Here is an 18,961-nt window from a genome sequence, read left to right as displayed (position 1 = left end):
CAATAGGACACACCATTGTCTTCAAGGGTAGCCCCATGTAAAGCACATTACAGTAATCCAGATGGGAGGTCATAACAGCATGAACTACCAGGACCAGGCTATCCTAGCCTAGTAATGGTCAAAGCTGGCAAACCCACTTAAAAGCCCTCTTAGCCACAAGGGCCATCAGGATACCAGTGACTTCTTATTCCTTCAGGGAGACAGTAACCTCTCTGAGAGTTTCCATCTAATTCCAAGCTGCTGGGGCTGATGGGAATTGTAGTCCAAAACATCTGGAGGAAGGCACCAGGTTGGTAAAGACTGTTGTAGGCCAGATTTTTTTTTTTAAAAAACCACACAAAAAAACAATGTAATCATAACTATAAAAAAGATGATGTGATCTGAAAAATTCAAAATATTGGGTTGTAGCCAATGGTGACAGGGTGATGGACCCCAGTTTCACCAGTCACCTGTGAGTTATATTGCATGCTGTTCTGCAGATCCCCTTGGACCTCAGCAGCAGAGATGCAAAGGTCTGTAGTCGGAGGGGGAATTGGCAAGAAAGCAGAGTGTCCTTATCAGGCAGGAGCAGGAACACTTTCTACAATGTCATTGTTTATTTATTCCTCGTTTATATGATTTTTTATTATTCTATCATTCCTCCAAGGCAGTTCACAACAGTCAGTTCAACCAATAAAATGAGAAAAACAAGTATTAAAGACTTTTAAAATGAATAGCAGCAGGTTTTAAAACATGCATCAGAAAGCACCCAGTAAAGCAATTAATTCAGCTGCCAGAATCAGGTAGTTTCTTCCCTCTCCCTTAAAAACCCCCAAAACTTTTATTTATAAATTTTATGGGTTTTATGGAGTAGATATTTTGAGTGGGGTTTATTGGTTTGTGTTTTGTTTCACTCTTGTTTTTATTGGAATGAGAACGAAAGTAGTATGAATGAACTGACTGAGAACTCTTCAAACAGATAAAGGATTGTGTTCTGATAACCTTAGGGAGGCTTGAAGAATTACATTTCAGTGAATTTTGATGAAGACTGACCTGATCTGCACCACCTGGACCAATGTGCAAATTGGAATGAAGCTATCCTTCAGATTTCACACTGCTCATTTGCAATATTTTTCTTGGCTCAAAAAATTGTGCAAACATGCATTAAAAATGCATTAAATGCATGTTTTAGGGGGAAGTATCTTTACAAATGCATTGAGGTCAAATATATATTTTTGTGATAAAATCCATATTTAAATAAGTATTTTAAAGAATATTTAAAATATGTGCTGATTTCCCCCCCTCCCCAAAATATAATAGATCAATGCATAGACAGAACAGACTTCTGTCTGAACATACACCAATTATAGACCTGAAAAGGCTGATCCATCTAACTCTATTTCAGGCAGAGAACCATCCTCTGTAAAGTGGGGTACATGGCCACCCTAGACTTTGCATGCATTGATCATTGTCCTCCTTTGCTTCCCTGCGGTGTTGGCCACAAGTGGGCAATTGTTCTCTATCTGGGGCCCCTGACAGGCAAACCTGCTGCAATTGCAACCAATGAGGTGAACCACCATGGGTACCAGGGGGCAGACACCCGACACCCTGCCACTTGGTGGATCAATAGGCATTAAGACTCCTGGGTCCAGGAGCAAAGAGGCATTAGTGGCTTCCCTGTCTGAACCACACTAGCCAGGGAGGGATAGGTGCATCCAGACCACTGAGCCCATCGTGGGAAGTGTGGTCATGGAGGCTTCTCAATGTTGTGTCCTTTGGCTGGGCAGAACAGAGATTGCGGCTAGGATGCAATTTGGGATAGACTAATATTCCTTCTTTCAGGTTTAGGTGTTTCTTTCCATTCTTAATTTCAGCTCTTCACATTTTTGCAGCAATCTGCAAACTTTCCCCCCCTTTATCCACATGAAAATCCACCAGTATTTGTGTATGAATTTCTCCTGATATACACATTTTTGTATAAAGTTTTAAGGAATACACAGTTTTGTATGTTACTTAAATATATATATTACACGGCCTCATCCTGTCCACAGAATGGAAAATGCCAGGATCCCCAAGTATATGCTCTATGGAGAGCTAGCTTCAGGCACCGAACCCATTGGCAGACCAACTCTGCGCTACAAAGATGTCTGCAAGTGTGACATGAAGGCTGGCAACATCAACCCCACCATGTGGGAATCCCTTGCAGATGACCACAGTACCTGGAGACAGACAGTCAGGTCATGTACCCATTGCAGTGACGAGAGGAGGAATGAATGCTGGGAGGAGCGAAGAAAGAGAAAACAGCATGGTGCATCTGCTGCAGCACAACCAGACACCTTTGAATGACTCTTAGCATCAGAAAAATATTCCTGATGTTGATTCGGACTCTACTTTCTTGTAACTTGAATCCATTGGTATGGGTCCTACCCTCCCAAGCAGGAGAAAACAAGCTTGTTCCATTTTCCATGTGACAGCCCTTGAGTATTTGAAGATGGTTATCATATCTCCTCTCAAGTCTTCTCTCAGCCATGCTCAACATACCCAACTCCGTCAACCGGTCCTCATAAGGCTTAGTTTCCAGACCCTTTATAATTCTGATTGTCCTCTACACACATTCCAGCTTGTCAAGATCCTTCTTTTACCTATTACCATCATAATTATCTCTTGGAACACCAAGTGGTCACCAGTGTCTGTTAAGCAACTTTACTCATTAAGATCTATGTATTCCAGGGTACGCCTGCTTGGTCTCCAATCTAGGTGATAAACATTGAAGGGCAATCTCAACATTTAGCTTAGGGGTAGAGCTTCAGCTTGAGAGTCAGTGTGGTATAGTGGTTAAGAGCAGTGGACTCGTAATCTGGTGAACCGGGTTCAATTCCCCACTCCTCCACATGCAGCTGCTGGGTGACCTTGGACCAGTCACACTTCTCTGAAGTCTCTCAGCCTCACTCACCTCACAGAGTGTTTCTTGTGGGGGAGGAGGGGAAAGGAGATTGTTAGCCGCTTTGAGACTCCGTAGGGTAGTGATAAAACGGGATATCAAATCCAAACTCCTCTTCTTCTGCTTTGCATGCAGTCTCAAACCCTGGCATCTTAACTCCAGGTAGAGGTGGGAAGAGACCTTTGTCCAAAACTTCCAGTTGGTGTAGATAGAACTGAACGAGATGGAGCAGTGTTGTAACTTTGTGTATAAGGCAGCCTCACGTGTCGCATGCCTGTCAGAATATTCTCACACCAGCACCTTTTCTTCTTCTTTTGTAATTCTTCCCTGCTTGCCATGTAGGTTTGCCATCAATAGGGCAGGTGGCAAATGCCATTCTGCATAGTCAGGAAACACTAGGTTCTACTGCTTCATGCCTCTCAGAAGCACAGAGCTTAAGAGGCTTGGAAATGCATGGCAGAAATAGCGTCTTCCGACAGGGATGTGTTTGAGCTCCATCTGTTGTGCATTAAAACATTTCTAAGAATGGCCACAGATCTCCGCAGCTTAAAATGTCTTAAACATGCGCATGTGCCCAAAGCATCAGCCGAGAGAATTCGGCTTAGCGCCATGGACAGCAGCAGAGCGAGGCTGACTCCAACCAGCTGTAGCTTTGGCCTGAAGAGACAATTTTTGAAACAATGCTTGCCACGTGTTTGGCTAGAAAAGTAGCAAAGTGATTCATTTGCTGATGCATTTTGAGAAGGGCTTCCAGTTCCGATGGGACCTATAGAGGTTTTATCGTGCTATCAGTATCTGAAGGCACATGAAAGTTAGCTAAGCAGGTCTGGATGAGAGATGGAGGACAAATGGAGTTGTGCAGGGTTTTTTAAGGCTCTGATCTGATTGAGCTTTGCTTGCACTGAACTGCTTCTTGCATCAAGCGCTCTCTCACGTCTGAGCCACTCATGCATTGTCATGTGAGTTTTTTTATAACCCCAGTTAATTATATGCAAAATTAGATGGAAAAGTATGTATAATACATATAAAGGAATCAAGCCCCTTGCGTTATTTTTGCAGCATAATTTTTCATTGCACACTATTTTTATACAGTTCTGTGTGCTGATGTATGCACATGTTTATGGGTCGATTGCTTTAGTGTATATCTGTATACTATGTGTGTAGTATTATGCCTATAATAATGCATGTAATAGGTGCATGTTGTAAACTGTTTAGAGATTTTTCATTATACTATATTCCCACTAGATTGTCATAATGCTGTGACCTGGGTAGACTTGTCTGACAGCAGTGACAGTCAATAGGTACAAAGTTGAGATCAAGGAGGTGTTCACCCAATAGGCATTGCTGCTGTGTGAGGATAATGGGATAACAATGTAGTAAGTAAATACAGTAAAAGTATAATATGCTCTTCCCTGTGGCTGCAGGCAGGCAGCATAATTTTCATATTAGCCTTCCTGTCTGTGCCTTCTCTTTTGACCGTCTTTAACAATATTCAGAAATCTGCCTTTGAGGCAGCCTCTTTGGCTTAACTTTCCAGTGTAAGAGCAATTTTCAAAGCTGCTCAAAATTTCAATTGTTTTCAATTTTGGGGCTGATAATGGAGATTGGAGGGTAAGACTGCTCACTGATTCTCTTGAGTGGCATTTCCTCAAGCAGTTTGTTCAGCCATATAGTGTGTGTGTGTGTTTATCTTGGTTACTGCTCCATTCTTTCTCCTTCCTAGATTAGCCACAAGGTGACCCTATGCCACCAGGAAGCACATCATAAACAGGATGGCATCACTGCTGTACTACACACCCCATCGGATTAAACTACACAATGGCACCATGAAAATCAGATGAAATCAGTTCAGAGAAGGGAGCAAGGAAGAACGAGCAACAGTGATGAAAAATTACAGGAAAAGGCACAGTTTTTTTGATATGGCAGAAGGAATTTGGGTTATTTCAGAACAGAGCTTGTAGTTTCTATCTAGTAAAGTCGTACCTTGGTTGTCAAACACCTTGGTACTCGTACGTTTCGGCTCCTGAACAATCAAAATCTGGAAGTGAGTGTTCAGGTTTTCTAACTTTTTTTGGAAGCCGAATGTCCGATGGGGCTTCTGCTATTGTTTCTGGTGCACCTGCACAATCGGAAGCCATGACTTGGTTTCCAAATGTTTCGGAAGTCGAATAGACTTCCGGAATGCATTCTGTTTGAAAACCAAGGTACGACTGTATAGTGTTAATAAAGGCTAAGGGAAAATCCCAGATATGGCCTCTTTGGGAGGGCCAGCATGCCCATCCGGGGTTTTTTTTACATTTTAAAGGAAATGTCCAGATTTGTGGTTTTTAAAATTTTATTTATTTATTTAGGGGTTTTTTTTAGTTAGGCGCTGGCGGCTCGGGCTCGGGCAGCTTGGGCTCGGGCTCAGGCATGGGCCACTGCCAGCCCGAGCTGGGGAAAGAAGGGTGCAGTGGCCCTGCGCGCCCACACATCTCTTTCACCAACTCGGGCTGGCAGCAGCTCAGGCTGTCCTCTTTTTTGCTCTTCGAGATATGGCAACCCTATAAATGTAAGAGAGTAGTTAGGGTAAATAACTACAGTTGTGAGTAGTACATTAACTACAGAGAAAGGAAGGAGCAGGTGGTAAAAGGTTCTAAGATATTTTGATCAACCAATAAAATATACCAAATTATTTTCTTGTTAATCCAAATAAATGGGGGGGGGGGGGCAATGCAGAAGCCAGTTGTGTGATCACTGCTAGACTGAGGCAGCTATTCTGCTGGTGCCCCTCCCTCACTCCTGGAGCTTGTTGATGAAGCTAATTCAGCTTGTACTAATGTAGGAAATCATTAAAGATCAATAACAAAATCATTAGCAGTGTGACGCTCTTTCTGGACTGTCTGATCGACAGATATGCCACTTAATCCGGCCATAAAATCGGCACCATGAGCTCATTTTAATGGGTGTCAGCAAGATTGATTGGCAGAGGTCTAAGGGTTAGAGCAGCAATGCGCAAGCCAGACCACTAATGCACTTGCAAACTCTTTGGAGCACTTTGAGGCAAGTTAAACAGAAAGTGCCCTGCAAACCGCACGGAGCCCCATTTTGCTCAAGCCACTTAAAAAAGACTCTAAAGCTAATGCAAGGCTCTGCAACAGAGCAGGACATTACAGTGATGGAGGCGTCTTACTTGGTTAAATTAAAATCAACAAGCAAAGATGCATATGCTCTGAATATTTCTTAGTATCTATCCAGGTGTTCCAGAAGCTGCTGGGAACATCTTATGAAGAAGACACTGACCTCTGGGCTTAGAAAATGTAGGTTTTCAGTGACCATTTGTTTTTCGATGTCTGCCAGGCCCAGCCTCAGACACGTTGGTGCCTGAGACATAGCATTTCAGTGGCACACACCCATATATTTATGGGGCATAATCAGGGTTGGGGGTGAAATTTGTTCAGATGGCATTTTAATGCAAACATACCTAATTGGCCCTTCCCAAACCAATACATGAATTGAAATGCCAGACTGCTCCTTTGAAATTTGCAAGTCTCAGAATTTTTGCAATGCATTCCTCCAACCCCCCCCCTCTATATATGTATATAATAGATAACTATGTTAGGGGAAAGTGTGCACATAAATGCCTATGTTAGTAAAAATAAGAAACAAAAATGTATTATACTGGGGGAGGTTGCAAAAATATGTATCTTAGGAGAAATATGACAGAAAACAAATATGAAGTTTCAAACTTATTCAGAAACGGGAGGAACTGGATTTAAGATTGGAAAAATAAGAATCAGAGCAAAGCCAAAACTAACAAATTCCTCCACCCCTAAGGACAACCCACTGGGAAGTTCTCCTGCACAAGGCCTGCTGAAGTGAACTGGGGCTGTAAAAGAGCACTTTTGCACAGTTCCTGTTCATTCAAAGGAGCTTCGTGGTGGATTATGGGTCAGATCTGTCTGTCTTGCAGACACCCCTTACGTGTTTTGGCTGTGTGTTTAGAGAGGGTGAGAAGGGGTCGAGTGAACATATCAACTTATACACACAGAGTTCCTCCACACAAGCGGGGTGGTGGTCTTGAGCTCACTGACTGTGTGGCTGGCGGGAGGCATAGTTAGCTCCCATTGCTGTACAGCCCCCATGGCATATTTATTTTACCTCCTTTAAACATGTGAGGGATTTCAGAAGCCCACTACATATTGCCATATACACTTTAAACAGTATTTAAAGCAGTGTTTCCAGCGTGGTTTAGCAACCAATCCTTCTTCACAGGGAACTCTGGAAATGGTAGCTCTGTGAAAGGAACAAGGGTCTCCCAACAACTCCCAGCACCCTTAGCAAGCTACAAGTCCCATGATTCTTGGGGGGGTGGTGGTGGTGGAGCCATGGCTGTTTAAAGTGTGTTAAATGTCTTGTGTAGATGGGGCCTTATATTAAGACCATTCATTGCTTCAGGAAGGTATCATGGGTACCACAAAGGTGTTCATGGATTCATGGATTTAATGGATTAACAACTCTTGATGGTGGGGTACATTTTAGTGATGCTCATCTCAAACAGTAATGTCGGTTCACGTTGCCTGTGCTACACAAGTGGAAATTGATGGGGCTTTTCTCTTTGGCCCCTATTGGATTGCTTTCATCCAACCGACTTGTTTTTCCAGAATCCAGAATCAAGTTTATTACGGCCATGGGCCCATACAGAAAAAACATAAATAACAGCTTGTGGACGTGGGGAAAGAAAAAAAAAAAAAAAATAGAAATAAACAGCCGCTAAAACGCCCCTATAACAATAAAATACTGTAAGATGGAATGGCATCCTACACCTTAATTAGCTTGTAGTGCTCCTTGGCGTCGCTTTTGGGTAAGGACCGCAGCCAGGAACCTAGCCACTTTCAGGGTCGTATGGGTATCCTTATCCTGCAAGATTTGGGCAAGGTGGAATGTTGGAGGGGTACCCACTAGTTTCTGAATGATTGATCCCAGCAAATTTGCCCGTAGCACATTGAACAAGGGGCAAGAGAACATAATGTGCTGGAGCGACTCCGGCGTCACCTTATCACATTCGCACGACTTGTTTTTCTGTACATGGTTATTGGTGGTTATTACTGCTAACACAGCAGTTTGACTTCACCCCCAGAGGCACACTTCACTGTCTCTCAAGACAGATGGATGCCAACATTTATATTTATATGACACTTTTCCACATATGTGTGCCCAAAGCAGCTCACAGCACAACAACAAGATAACGGCAAAAATCCATATCAGTACACCTGGGGCACTGCTAACAGTGTAACATTTTAAGTTCATTATAAAAAAGCCAGCAGAACAGCTGAATGTTTTATTCTAGTAAGAACTGGGTGAACGAACTGATGTGGTAGGTGCAAGGAGTGGTGTGATTGTTGAGTGATTATGTTATGTGTGGGTGGTTTGGATTCATTTTGTGAGTGCGAATGTGTACTGTATGTTTGGGGTGAATGTATTATTTTATTCTTTTCTTTTTTTGTAATGTTCATGAGAATTTCATGATGATAGATACTATAGTAATGTCACAGTTTGCTGTTGCAGCCATTGGTCTGCCCAGTTTTGCCTCTGGCCCCACCCAACAATGGCACACAGCCCCCAAATGGTTGCTTATGTGGCCCCTGGGCTGCAAAACTTGCCCACACTGGTACATTTGAGCCCGACGCTGTGGGTTAAACCATGAAGCCTAGGACTTGCCGATCAGAAGGTTGGCGGTTCGAATCCCCGTGATGGGGTGAGCTCCTGTTGCTCAGTCCCAGCTCCTGCCAACCTAGCAGTTCGAAGGCACGTCAAAGTGCAAGTAGATAAATAGGTACTGCTCTGGCGGGAAGGTAAACAGCATTTCCGTGCACTGCTCTGGTTCGCCAGAAGCGGCTTAGTCATGCTGGCCACATGACCCGGAAGCTGTACGCCGGCTCCCTCGGCCAATAAAGCGAGATGAGTGCCGCAACCCCAGAGTCGGCCATGACTGGACCTAATGGTCAGAGGTCCCTTTACCTTATACTCCTATACTTCTTTACTGGAAAAGAAAGGAAACTCTAGTGGGTGGGTCTAGGTGTGGCCAGACAGGAGGGCAGAGGTAAAGATGAGAGGCTGTGGCAGCAGACACCAGCAAACAGTGCCTCCTTTTGGCTCAGGCCATGACTTGTGAATCATTTAGTCGGAGGGACAGGCCTTGTCACGTGACCAGTCATCTGGTCTACTGATATTTGACAGGTGTCTCATAGCTCTGTTCAGCCATTCTGTATTTCTCTTGAAGACCCTGTGTGTAGTGGTGCTGCTGCACAGGCTGTATCCCCGTCTTATGGGGCTCAGGATCAGGGCCCTCCTCAAGTTCCAACAAGCTGTTGGGTTAAGATGGCTGCCGCAAGGCCCTTGCAGAGAGACCCACATCCCCTGACACCAATGTAGCTCCCGTGGTTAGCCAGTGGCTAATGATCTAGCCCTTGAAGTCACCATTTTGTCAGCGTTTCTTCTGTAATTAGAGATTTTGGTCTGGCCCACCAATAGGCTGAGAGATCACTCTGTGAACTTTACAAGCCTCTGAGGTTAAATGGCTGAAGAGGCCACAAAGACTCAATAAATTAAAAAACAACACGGCAGCAGCATCAACCCCAGTGTTTTTATCTAACAAGGGAGCCTTGCGTCTTCATTTAATCCTGATGAAGGCCGTTGGATTAAGTGGAGAAATCCCGGTATCGACGAGGGGAAATTGTGGTGATACCATAAAACACACACTAAAGCAATTAGTGGGCAGTTCTGCTGGCCTACGGGCTGTTTAATTCTGTGGTCATTCCCATCTAATGAAAACCCCACACAAAAGGAAGACACATTGGCTGTGACCTCCTCATACTTCACGCAGGCCACACGCGCACCACAGCGGTATCGAGAGTGATTTGAGGCATTGAGGGGGAAATTACTTATTGTGGGAGAGTGGGCTAATGAAACAGGGGGAAGAAGAAGAGTGGGGGGGAAACTGACCAAACTTAGTATGTCTGAAATAATGGGAATGTGGTTTCTGTCCCACCCAGCCTGCCCTTGCTTGTCATGGTTAAATTATTGCAATTGGACATCCCTCCCCCACCACTCCCCTCTAGCTAGCCTCTTAATTATAATAAACCAGCTATTTCTTTGTAGGAGAAGCTGAGGAAAGCTTGCATGTTTGGACCACAAGGGGGCAGTTTTCAACACAGAGTTTTCCAAGGATCACTCCATGTGGATTGGTTACTGCTTGACTCCCTCTAGCTGAATTGTGGTCACCTCCTGGGTGTTTAGAAGAGCTAAGATGCTTGAGGAATCCTGTCTTTGTGAATTCTGATCCAATCTGAACTGAACCTCAGATTTCTGGCTAATGTGTGGATTCAGAGTTATCTTACAGGTCTCCCACTTCCTGAAAGGTCCAGCACCCTTCTCTGCTCAGAAAATGTATCAAAACACATTTTAAAATGTGCATTTTTAGAGAAAATGAATTTAGAAATACACATTTTAACACTGAATACATTCACAATACAACCGCATACTTGATGCATTTAGATAATTGAAATTTCACTGATATTCCCAAGTAAGAACACAACCACACCTTACATTTAAAACACATGACTTCCCCCAAAGAATCCTGGGAACTATAGTTTATCTCTGATAGGTAAACTTTAATACATACATAACACAGAAAGTGGGGGGGGGGGGACACGACCACAAAATTTGCATACACACAATACATTTAAAGCACATCTCCCCCAAATCCTGGGTATTATAATTTACTTCTTACAGAGCTACAATTCCCAGTACCCTACCTAGGATTCTTTAGGGGGAGTGTGTGCTTTAAATATGCATTGAATGTGCTTTAGATGTGAGATGTAGATGTGACCTATAAATGAATATAGGATTGCAGCCCTAGAAATCTTATTTAAATACAGTCATACCTCGGGATGAATACGCTTCAGGTTAGGCAAATTCGGGTTGCGCTCTGCGGCACCCCGGAAGTAACGGAGCATGTTACTTCCGGGTTTCGTCGCGCGCGCATGTGCAGACTGTCAAGATGACGTCACGCACATGCGCAGAATTGTCGAAACATGGCACGCGCAGATGCACGGACACGGGTTACGTTCGTTTTGGGATGCGAATGGAGCTCCGGAACGGATCCCGTTCTCATCCCGAGGTACCACTGTACACAGATTTTTTTAAAAATTATATCCGTGTTCCTGCCTTGGAGGGGCCTGCTATGGCTGCACTGGGTGAAGCAGTTCCTCAGCCCTGGACCTGGTACCCAGCAGCCATTTCTGATGTATTTTTCATATCTCAGGTTCTTATGGTCCTTTTGTTTGTAGCAAAGTGTATTCATTGGGGTATAAGTGGAATTGTGCAAATGTGGCATGTATTGAGAAAAAAATGGAATGAACTCTGATCCTGATGTTTTCAGCACGCAGAAGCATGTATTTATAGGAAATCCATGCAGGTTAGTACCCAGATAGCAAGGGACAAGTGGAATGCAATAATGGGCTAATATATGTTTAAAACATATCTTGGTGTATACCAATTAAACCATGGGTAGGCAAACTAAGGCCCAGGGGCCGGATCTGGCCCAATCGCCTTCTAAATCCGGCCCGCGGATGGTCCAGGAATCAGTGTCTTTTTACATGAGTAGAATGTGTCCTTTTATTTAAAAAGCATCTCTGGGTTATTTGTGGAGCCTGCCTGGCGTTTTTACATTAGAATGTGTGCTTTTATTAAAAATGCATCTCTGGGTTATTTGTGGGGCATAGGAATTCGTTAATTTTTATTATTATTTTTCAAAATATAGTCCGGCCCTCCACCAGCCCCCTGCTGAAAAAGTTTGCTGTCCCCTGAATTAAACTGTCATGGCTTCACCCAAAGAATCATGGGAATGGTAGTTTGATGAAGACCCTGAAAAATTCTCTGTTAGAAACCCTCTCCAGAACTATTCTTCCAAAGCAGTGGCGCAGTTACGTAATTTTACACTCCGGGGCTGAGTGTAAAATTTTCTCCCTGCCCCCTCATCTTCTGCTTAGATGGTAAATTGAATTACTTGACTTCAAAAAAATGTGGTAAGTAGGCCAGCCCTACTGTGTCTAGAGGTCTTCCTGCTCGTTTTGTTGTGCGGGGCCCTGGACATCTGCCCTGATGAGACCACTCTTCTGTGACGAGAGGGAACGACTGCAAAACTCCTTGAAGTCTGTAGTGTCTTTGGTCTCAGTCTCAGAACGTTAGCAGCCTGATTTTGTGTCACACACACACACACACACACTTTGAATGCACTACACCCTAACACTTCCTTTCATCTGAGCACCATCACTCTTCAGGCCAAGCTTCCGCCCGAAATGTAGTAGCCACCCTGCTTCACTTTGGGCTTTCCAGTAACCGCGCTGTGCATTAGTCTACAGAGAGCAGATTATTATTTCCTGTAAAATCTATTTGCTCCGACCACATGCCAGCGCTCGGGCATGATCCTTTGCTTACAGGCCTTAGCCAGCATGGTATCGAAATAGACATCAGATGGGAGAGGCTTTTCTTTGCTCCTCGTGATACAACCCCTCCCCCCAAAAAACCCCAACACTCTCTTTCCTGCATATTAGTAGTTGCTGTTTGCTGATAATCGTGGATGCTATAAGGTCATCTTTGCTGCGTATTATGAGAAAAGTAAACTCTGGGCAGGGAGAAAATGAAGTTATTCACACATACAGATGCAATCAAAATTATTCACCCCCCCCCCCCCCGGCAAATCAGGTTTATTATCAAAATTTGCAGACTTTCAGCTGTTTGCACAGAGCAAGTAAAAGAAAAAGGCTATTGAAATAGCTCAATGAAACAGATGCATCAAGTGGTTTCCCCAAATTCAGCTGAAAATGCAACTTTGATTTGTTCATTGCAAACAGCTGAAAGTCTGCAAATTTTGATAATGACCGCTCTCCCCATCAACCGGAGGGCACCCTTTGCGTGGCCGCACACAGCACCCCCGATCCTCCAAGACCCCGGAAGAATGCTCCTGGTCCAACTCCCCACATCACAGCCCTTGAGGTTCCCACCAAACCTCAGTTCAGAATGAACCAATCGTGACAGGCAGAGGCGGAGCCAGAGAGCGGACCATGAAGGGGTTGTCTGCACTCTGGTCTGCTCTTTGTGTGTGTAAGGGGGAGGAGCCTACTTGGGAGCCCACAGTCCATTCCAGAGCTTCACCCCCTTTGTTTATGCTCTTTATTGCAGGTTAACATCTTTACAGGTATGTGGGAGTTGCTACGGTCTTTCGATGGTTGCTGTTAAAGGACTGGGAAGGAATTTTCCCTGCTTTGGCAGGTTTCGCCTTCCCCATAGCAAAATGTCACAACTTTGGCGGTTTTAGGCCTTGGGCGGAATCCTTTGTTTCTCAACCTGTGGGTCCCCAGATGTTGTTGGACTACAACTCCCATCATTCCTAGCCAGCATGACCAGTGGTCAGGGAAGATGGGAGTTGTAGTCCAACATCATCTGGGGACCCACAGGTTGAGAACCGCTGATTTAGTCTATCTTCCCTAAATGGGGGGGGGGGTTGAAGCGGTGACACACGCCCCCCCCGGCAATCCCAGGGTTCCCCGTTAAAGGGGCTGTGTTGAAGGGAGTCACTGGCCATACGCTGAAAGGTTGTCAGTGCACTCCCCTGTGTTGCGGTAAAATGGGGGTGGGCTCTCTGCTTAAACATACGTCTTCCAGAGCCAGCCCACTCCCCAGACAGATCTGTTAACCCTGATGTGCCTCAGATCCCCGGCTGGGGACTGGGAGGGATAAACGCCCAATGCCTAAGCCAAGGTCTTCCTGCATCTGAAAGTTTAAATAAAGTTTAACCCCATAAATAAATTTTAACCCCATAACACGTCATGCACCATTCATTTCACCTGGGTGGCTCCTTCTCTGCCTGGCCACGCAATAAACCCGATTTGCAATGAGGGTTGACATTTTTTTGATTGCGACTGTATATTGCAACTGTAAAAAAGGTAAAGGTACCCCTGCCCGTACGGGCCAGTCGTGTCCGACTCTGGGGTTGCGCGCCCATCTCGCTTAAGAGGCCGGGGGCTAGCTCTGTCCGAAGACACTTCCGGGTCACGTGGCCAACGTGACAAGCTGCATCTGGCGAGCCAGAACCGCACACGGAAATGCCGTTTACCTTCCCGCTAGTAAGCGGTCCCTATTTATCTACTTGCCCCCGGGGGTGCTTTTGAACTGCTAGGTTGGCAGGTGCTGGGACCGAGCAACGGGAGCGCACCCCGCCGCGGGGATTCGAACTGCCGACCTGATGATCGGCAAGTCCTAGGCGCTGAGGTTTTACCCACAGCGCCACCCGCGTCCCTATATTGCATCTGTACAATGGCATAAATTCATGGTTACCTGATTAACAACATGTTAGTCAACTGATTAGTTCATTGATACTTAGGTAGTTCAGTAAATCAAATAGTGTAGTGGTAGATTCTGAAGTGCAGGAGCACATCATGATAGCCTCCATAGTCACCCCTCTGCCCCAATAAGTAAAGTCTGAAAGGGAGGCAACCTTTGAGAAGCCCATAAGAAGAATCTGAGTACAGCAGCACTCTTCCCACTTGTGAATCTCAGCAACTGGAATTCAGAGACATGCTGAATTGAGCAGAAGAGAAAGGCATAGCAATCGTGGATATTTTCATATACTGCTTTTATATACGTATTATATTTTGATGTAGTTTCTGTATTATTGTTTGTTTGTAAGGTGCCCAGAAAAGTTTATTGAAAGACAGAATATAAATTCTTTAAAAGGAAGGAATGTACTAATTTCCACTGTTTTAATATTGTTTTATCACATTGGATTTTGTCTTAAAATGTTGCCAGTTGCTCTAGGTTTGGTTGATGAAAAGTAGTATGTGAATGATATCCAGTGGCGTAGCGTGGGTTGTCAGCACCCGGGGCAAGGCAAGTAATTTGCACCCCCTAACCCGTGGATTTGCGCCCCCTAACCCTAACCCCCAGATGTTGCGCCCGGTGCGGCCGGCCCCCCCTGCACCCCCCACGCTACGCCACTGATGATATCTCACAAAAGGTTCTACCACAGGTAAATCTGTTTCGGCTTTCAGGTGCCACAAGCCTCTTTGTTCTTTTTGCTGCTGCAGAGCACTGTGGCTACCCTTCTGAAATTCACACTGATTTGGATCTGGTTTTTTTTTTTCTCCTCTTGCAAATCTAGGTCACTTGCCTGGTAACCCCTGAGCCTGTGGTCTTGAGGTGAAGTCTTCAGAACCCAAAGCCTCAACTGAGAGAACATGGATGGAACCAGACTCTTTGAAGCCTGCATGTTGCTGGTTGGGGTGACTGGTGCATAACACCAATGCAACCAGTTGGTGCACTTGGGAAAAAGCACTGTGGGTAGGAGAGCGTGGAGTGGGGCTGGGCCTGCGGTGTGTGTTTCCTGAGATGAACAAAGATTGATGCAAAGTGCATGCAAGCACATGGTGACAAGTGACGACTGCTCAGCTCTGGGAGGTATAAAGGCCAGTGCTGGCAAAGTGAAGAAGAAGAAGAAGAAGAGTTTGGATTTGATATCCCGCCTTTCACTCCCTTTAAGGAGTCTCAAAGCGGCTAACATTCTCCTTTCCCTTCCTCCCCCACAACAAACACTCTGTGAGGTGAGTGGGGCTGAGAGACTTCAAGGAAGTCTGACTAGCCCAAGGTCACCCAGCAGCTGCATGTGGAGGAGCGGAGATGCGAACCCGGTTCCCCAGATTACAAGACTACCGCTCTCAACCACTACACCACACTGGCTCTTTTTAAAGTGCATTTTAAAAAGAAGTTAGTTCTGGTTCTAGTTCTTCCTGTCCAAAAATGAATTAGTTTCGGTTAGTTTGTTTGGCAAACTGAGACAGTTTGTTTCAAGTCCATCCAAATGAACTTTTTAGTCCATAAGAACATCTTTGCTCTCTCACCTGCACCTCAAAAAAATAATAATCAGCATTCAGAATGCTATAAGCTGCTGTGCTGAGCTGTAGGATCCATAAGTAAACCAGGGGCCACACACAAGGAATAGGATGTCTGATAGACAAAATGGCAACAGCTAAAGCTTCCCCTGATATACCTGAAAGACTGCCTGCCCTATAAGATCACTTAGACCATTGGGAGACATTCTGCTTGTGGCGCCACATCTTACATCCAGCATGAACACGAACTAGAAATCAGTCAGCTTTCTACCCCCAAATGAACTTTTTTCACCTTCAGTTCACTTGGCAGTCATGGAAACTGCTTTCAGGTTCAGAGATTTCGGAACTAGTTCAGTCAACTACAGTGGTGCCTCGCAAGACGAAAAGAATCCGTTCCGCGAGTCTCTTCGTCTAGCGGTTTTTTCATCTTGCGAAGCAACCCGATTAGCGGTATTAGCGGTTTAGCGGCTATTAGCGGCTATTAAAGGCTTAAGGGAATAGCGGATTAGCTGCTAAAAGGCTATTAGCAGCTTAGTGCCTTAGAGGAAGGGGGTAGGGAGCGAAAAAAAATCGCAGGAACTCGCAATACATTTTCGTCTTGCGAAGCAAGCCCATAGGAAATTCGTTTTGCGAAGCACCTCCAAAATGGAAAACCCTTTCGTCTAGTAGGTTTTCCGTCTTGCGAGGCATTCGTCTTGCGGGGCACCACTGTACATTCAATAGAAATGATTCGTTCCAAGCACCAGATAAGGTCCTGTTCACAGCTCCTCAGGACCAGCTCCAAGGAAGGTGACAGTGGTGTGTGGCAGCACTCAGAAGCAGCACTGCCTTGCTGTGAGCCTCCATTTAAATTCCCCTAACCATCAAAATCATTTTTCTATACGCTGCTTTTCCATTGTGAACCATACTCAAGGCTGCTCGCAACATAACCCCCCCCCCCCCCAGAATTCACTCACGGCTACAAGACTATGCTAAACAGCAATAATAATAAAAATAGGCTAAAGCAATGGGAGCAGTGGCTAAAGCATGCTGGAAGGAAAGTGGATGTCATGAACTAGCAGGGCAATGGAGAAGAGGAACAGGATCCCAGTGGGGGGTGTAGCTGGGACTGGGACACACCTGGGCAAGCAGGGGATGAGGAAGAAAGTACTCAGAGGGTGATGGAGAATGGCATGGGGAGAGGAACCAGAGCAGCAGGACCCATCACCAGAGCCAGAGGGGCCCTTGTCTCCATGAACACAGCAGACTCTGAGGTGTAGGGAGCAGTGGGGAACGGCACTCTAGGAGGCTGAGGCAGCCAAAGGCCCACAGCCCAGCTCCCTAGCTGGTGAGGTGGGGCTCCCTAGTTCCCGGATTCCTCTAGTGCGATTCCTCAGCTGGTGTAGGCTTGGAACAGGTGTGGGTCACCTGCCTCATTAAGCCCAGGTGCTGCAATCAGCAGGCAAAGTACAAAAGGGAAGCAGAGCTGAGGTCTTTTGTCTGCTCAGCTGCTCCCAATGATGGATCTTGACTAAGATGCTCCTAGACCTCCACAAGACTGTGCTTTGGGTTTGACTCTGGACTTCAGACTTGGCTACTTGGATTGACCCTGGACTGTGTTTCCTGATCCTTGGACTTTGCTTGCATGGACTGATCCCTGGTCTTTGAACTTTAGATGACATGCTGACTTGCTGCCAGGTAGGCCAGGGATTCAGGACAGTGGGTGGTGGTTTTTCTCACCCCCCCTGCTTTCTAATAATGTGACAGCAGAAATACATTTCTCATTGTTCCCTGCACCGCATCACGCTCTTAGCAAGTGGTGCATCCTGATGGAGAGAGGGAGGGGGAATCTTTCCGCTCTGCTCCCCCTGTGCCTTCATTATTGCTCTAACGAACAAGTTAAGGAATGGGAAGTGGGAGTGTTTCTGGTTGGTGGTCATGTATGTGGGGAAATCTGATGGAGAGTGGGGAAGCTGGAACTTCTTCTCCAGCTCAGATCAAAATCTGAGCTGGAGGAGAATTTGGGGGCTTGTAAAGCTTTCCTGGTTATGAGGGGGTCTTCAATTAAGGGTGGTGAAACCTGAGGCTCTGGAGACAAATGTGCCCTTCCACGCCTCTTTATCTGGTCCTCAGGGCTCTCCCTGGGCCTTGCCCCCTTCACTGGCCATGGCCTTCTTCAGCTGTGCTCCACATTCTCCTCAAGTGGCTTTACCTGGCTGAAACGTAATAAACGCCTCTTCCTTGCCTATGTGGCAGATGGATCAATGTGTGCTGGGTGGGTATAGAAACTTCTGGCTTTTGTGTGGCAGGTATTCAGCATGCCTTACAAAGGTACGAGTCACATATATCTGCTGTTCTGTCCATGTTGGCCCCTTGTCACCCACTTTGCCTCCGGCTTAGCCCACCACAAATTTGGGGCCCCCATAAGGTTGCTTAAGAGGGAAAGCAGCCAGGAGATTGGTGGTAGGATGATGACAAGTGAGCAGAGGGAGAAGCCACAAATTTGCATGCTCTCTGACATTAAAACTGTGGCCAAGGGTGAGGGCTGAACTGAAACCTTTCTACCTGATGTGCTAGATTACTATTTGTAGGGGTTTTTTTGTTTGTTTGTTTATGTAGGGGATCAGTAAAAAATAATAATTCATTTGTGTGGTAAAGCTCAATCGGCCATCTCAGGACTCTTCTGCCACATTCTGCTGCATATATAAGATTTCTTACTCAAAAGTTGCTCGGTTTTTCAATATGTTGCAATTTCTAAAAGGGGGATTTGGGCCTCTTACAAAGGCCTTCTCCCCCCTGACTTTGTCTCTCAGCTAGCATCCTGTCTCGCAGCCTGGGTGCTGTGACATTTCTCTGAGGTAACAGGTGCACAAAAACCACTCTGAGGGCCATCAAAAAACCGATGACTTCCCTCCTTGTATAGACTTCTCCTTTCTGAGGCAGAAAAAGAAGATGTGGTGTCTTTGAGAAGCCGGCCTTGCGTGCTGGGGCCAAACCCTCACTCTGTCTGGCGGCGGCTGTTATCTCCGCTTTTTAAAAATTGTTTTATTCCTTTTTAAAAAAACACCGGAAACTGTTTTTGTCATGTCTGTGTTGACACAATAAACATTAAGATTCATTCTTTTGGGCTTGG

The 18,961-nt window shown here is 45.5% G+C and overlaps 1 protein-coding gene and 1 long non-coding RNA gene across 3 annotated transcripts in view; both read left to right on the top strand.

The window, feature by feature from the left end:
• Positions 1–16,207, top strand: part of LOC310684839 — a 59,746-nt gene extending 43,539 nt beyond the window's left edge. Inside the window, exons 4-6 of one of the 2 annotated variants that reach the window (XR_014514855.1) lie at positions 4,644–4,823; positions 15,123–15,463; positions 15,730–16,207. This is a non-coding gene — a long non-coding RNA (uncharacterized lncRNA). The remainder of the gene's footprint in view (positions 1–4,643; positions 4,824–15,122; positions 15,464–15,729) is intronic. The other variant, XR_014514856.1, reaches the window with a different exon arrangement.
• Positions 16,208–16,836: 629 nt separating this feature from the next.
• RUNX3 (RUNX family transcription factor 3) overlaps positions 16,837–18,961 on the top strand; it is a 167,059-nt gene continuing 164,934 nt past the window's right edge. Inside the window, exon 1 of the mRNA XM_083455670.1 lies at positions 16,837–17,526. The gene's annotated coding sequence lies outside the window, so the exon portion shown is untranslated. The remainder of the gene's footprint in view (positions 17,527–18,961) is intronic.

Source organism: Podarcis tiliguerta (assembly GCF_965153285.1).
Source record: "Podarcis tiliguerta genome assembly, chromosome: 8".
Lineage (NCBI taxonomy): Eukaryota > Metazoa > Chordata > Lepidosauria > Squamata > Lacertidae > Podarcis > Podarcis tiliguerta.
This window is presented reverse-complemented; position numbering and strand designations above follow the sequence as displayed.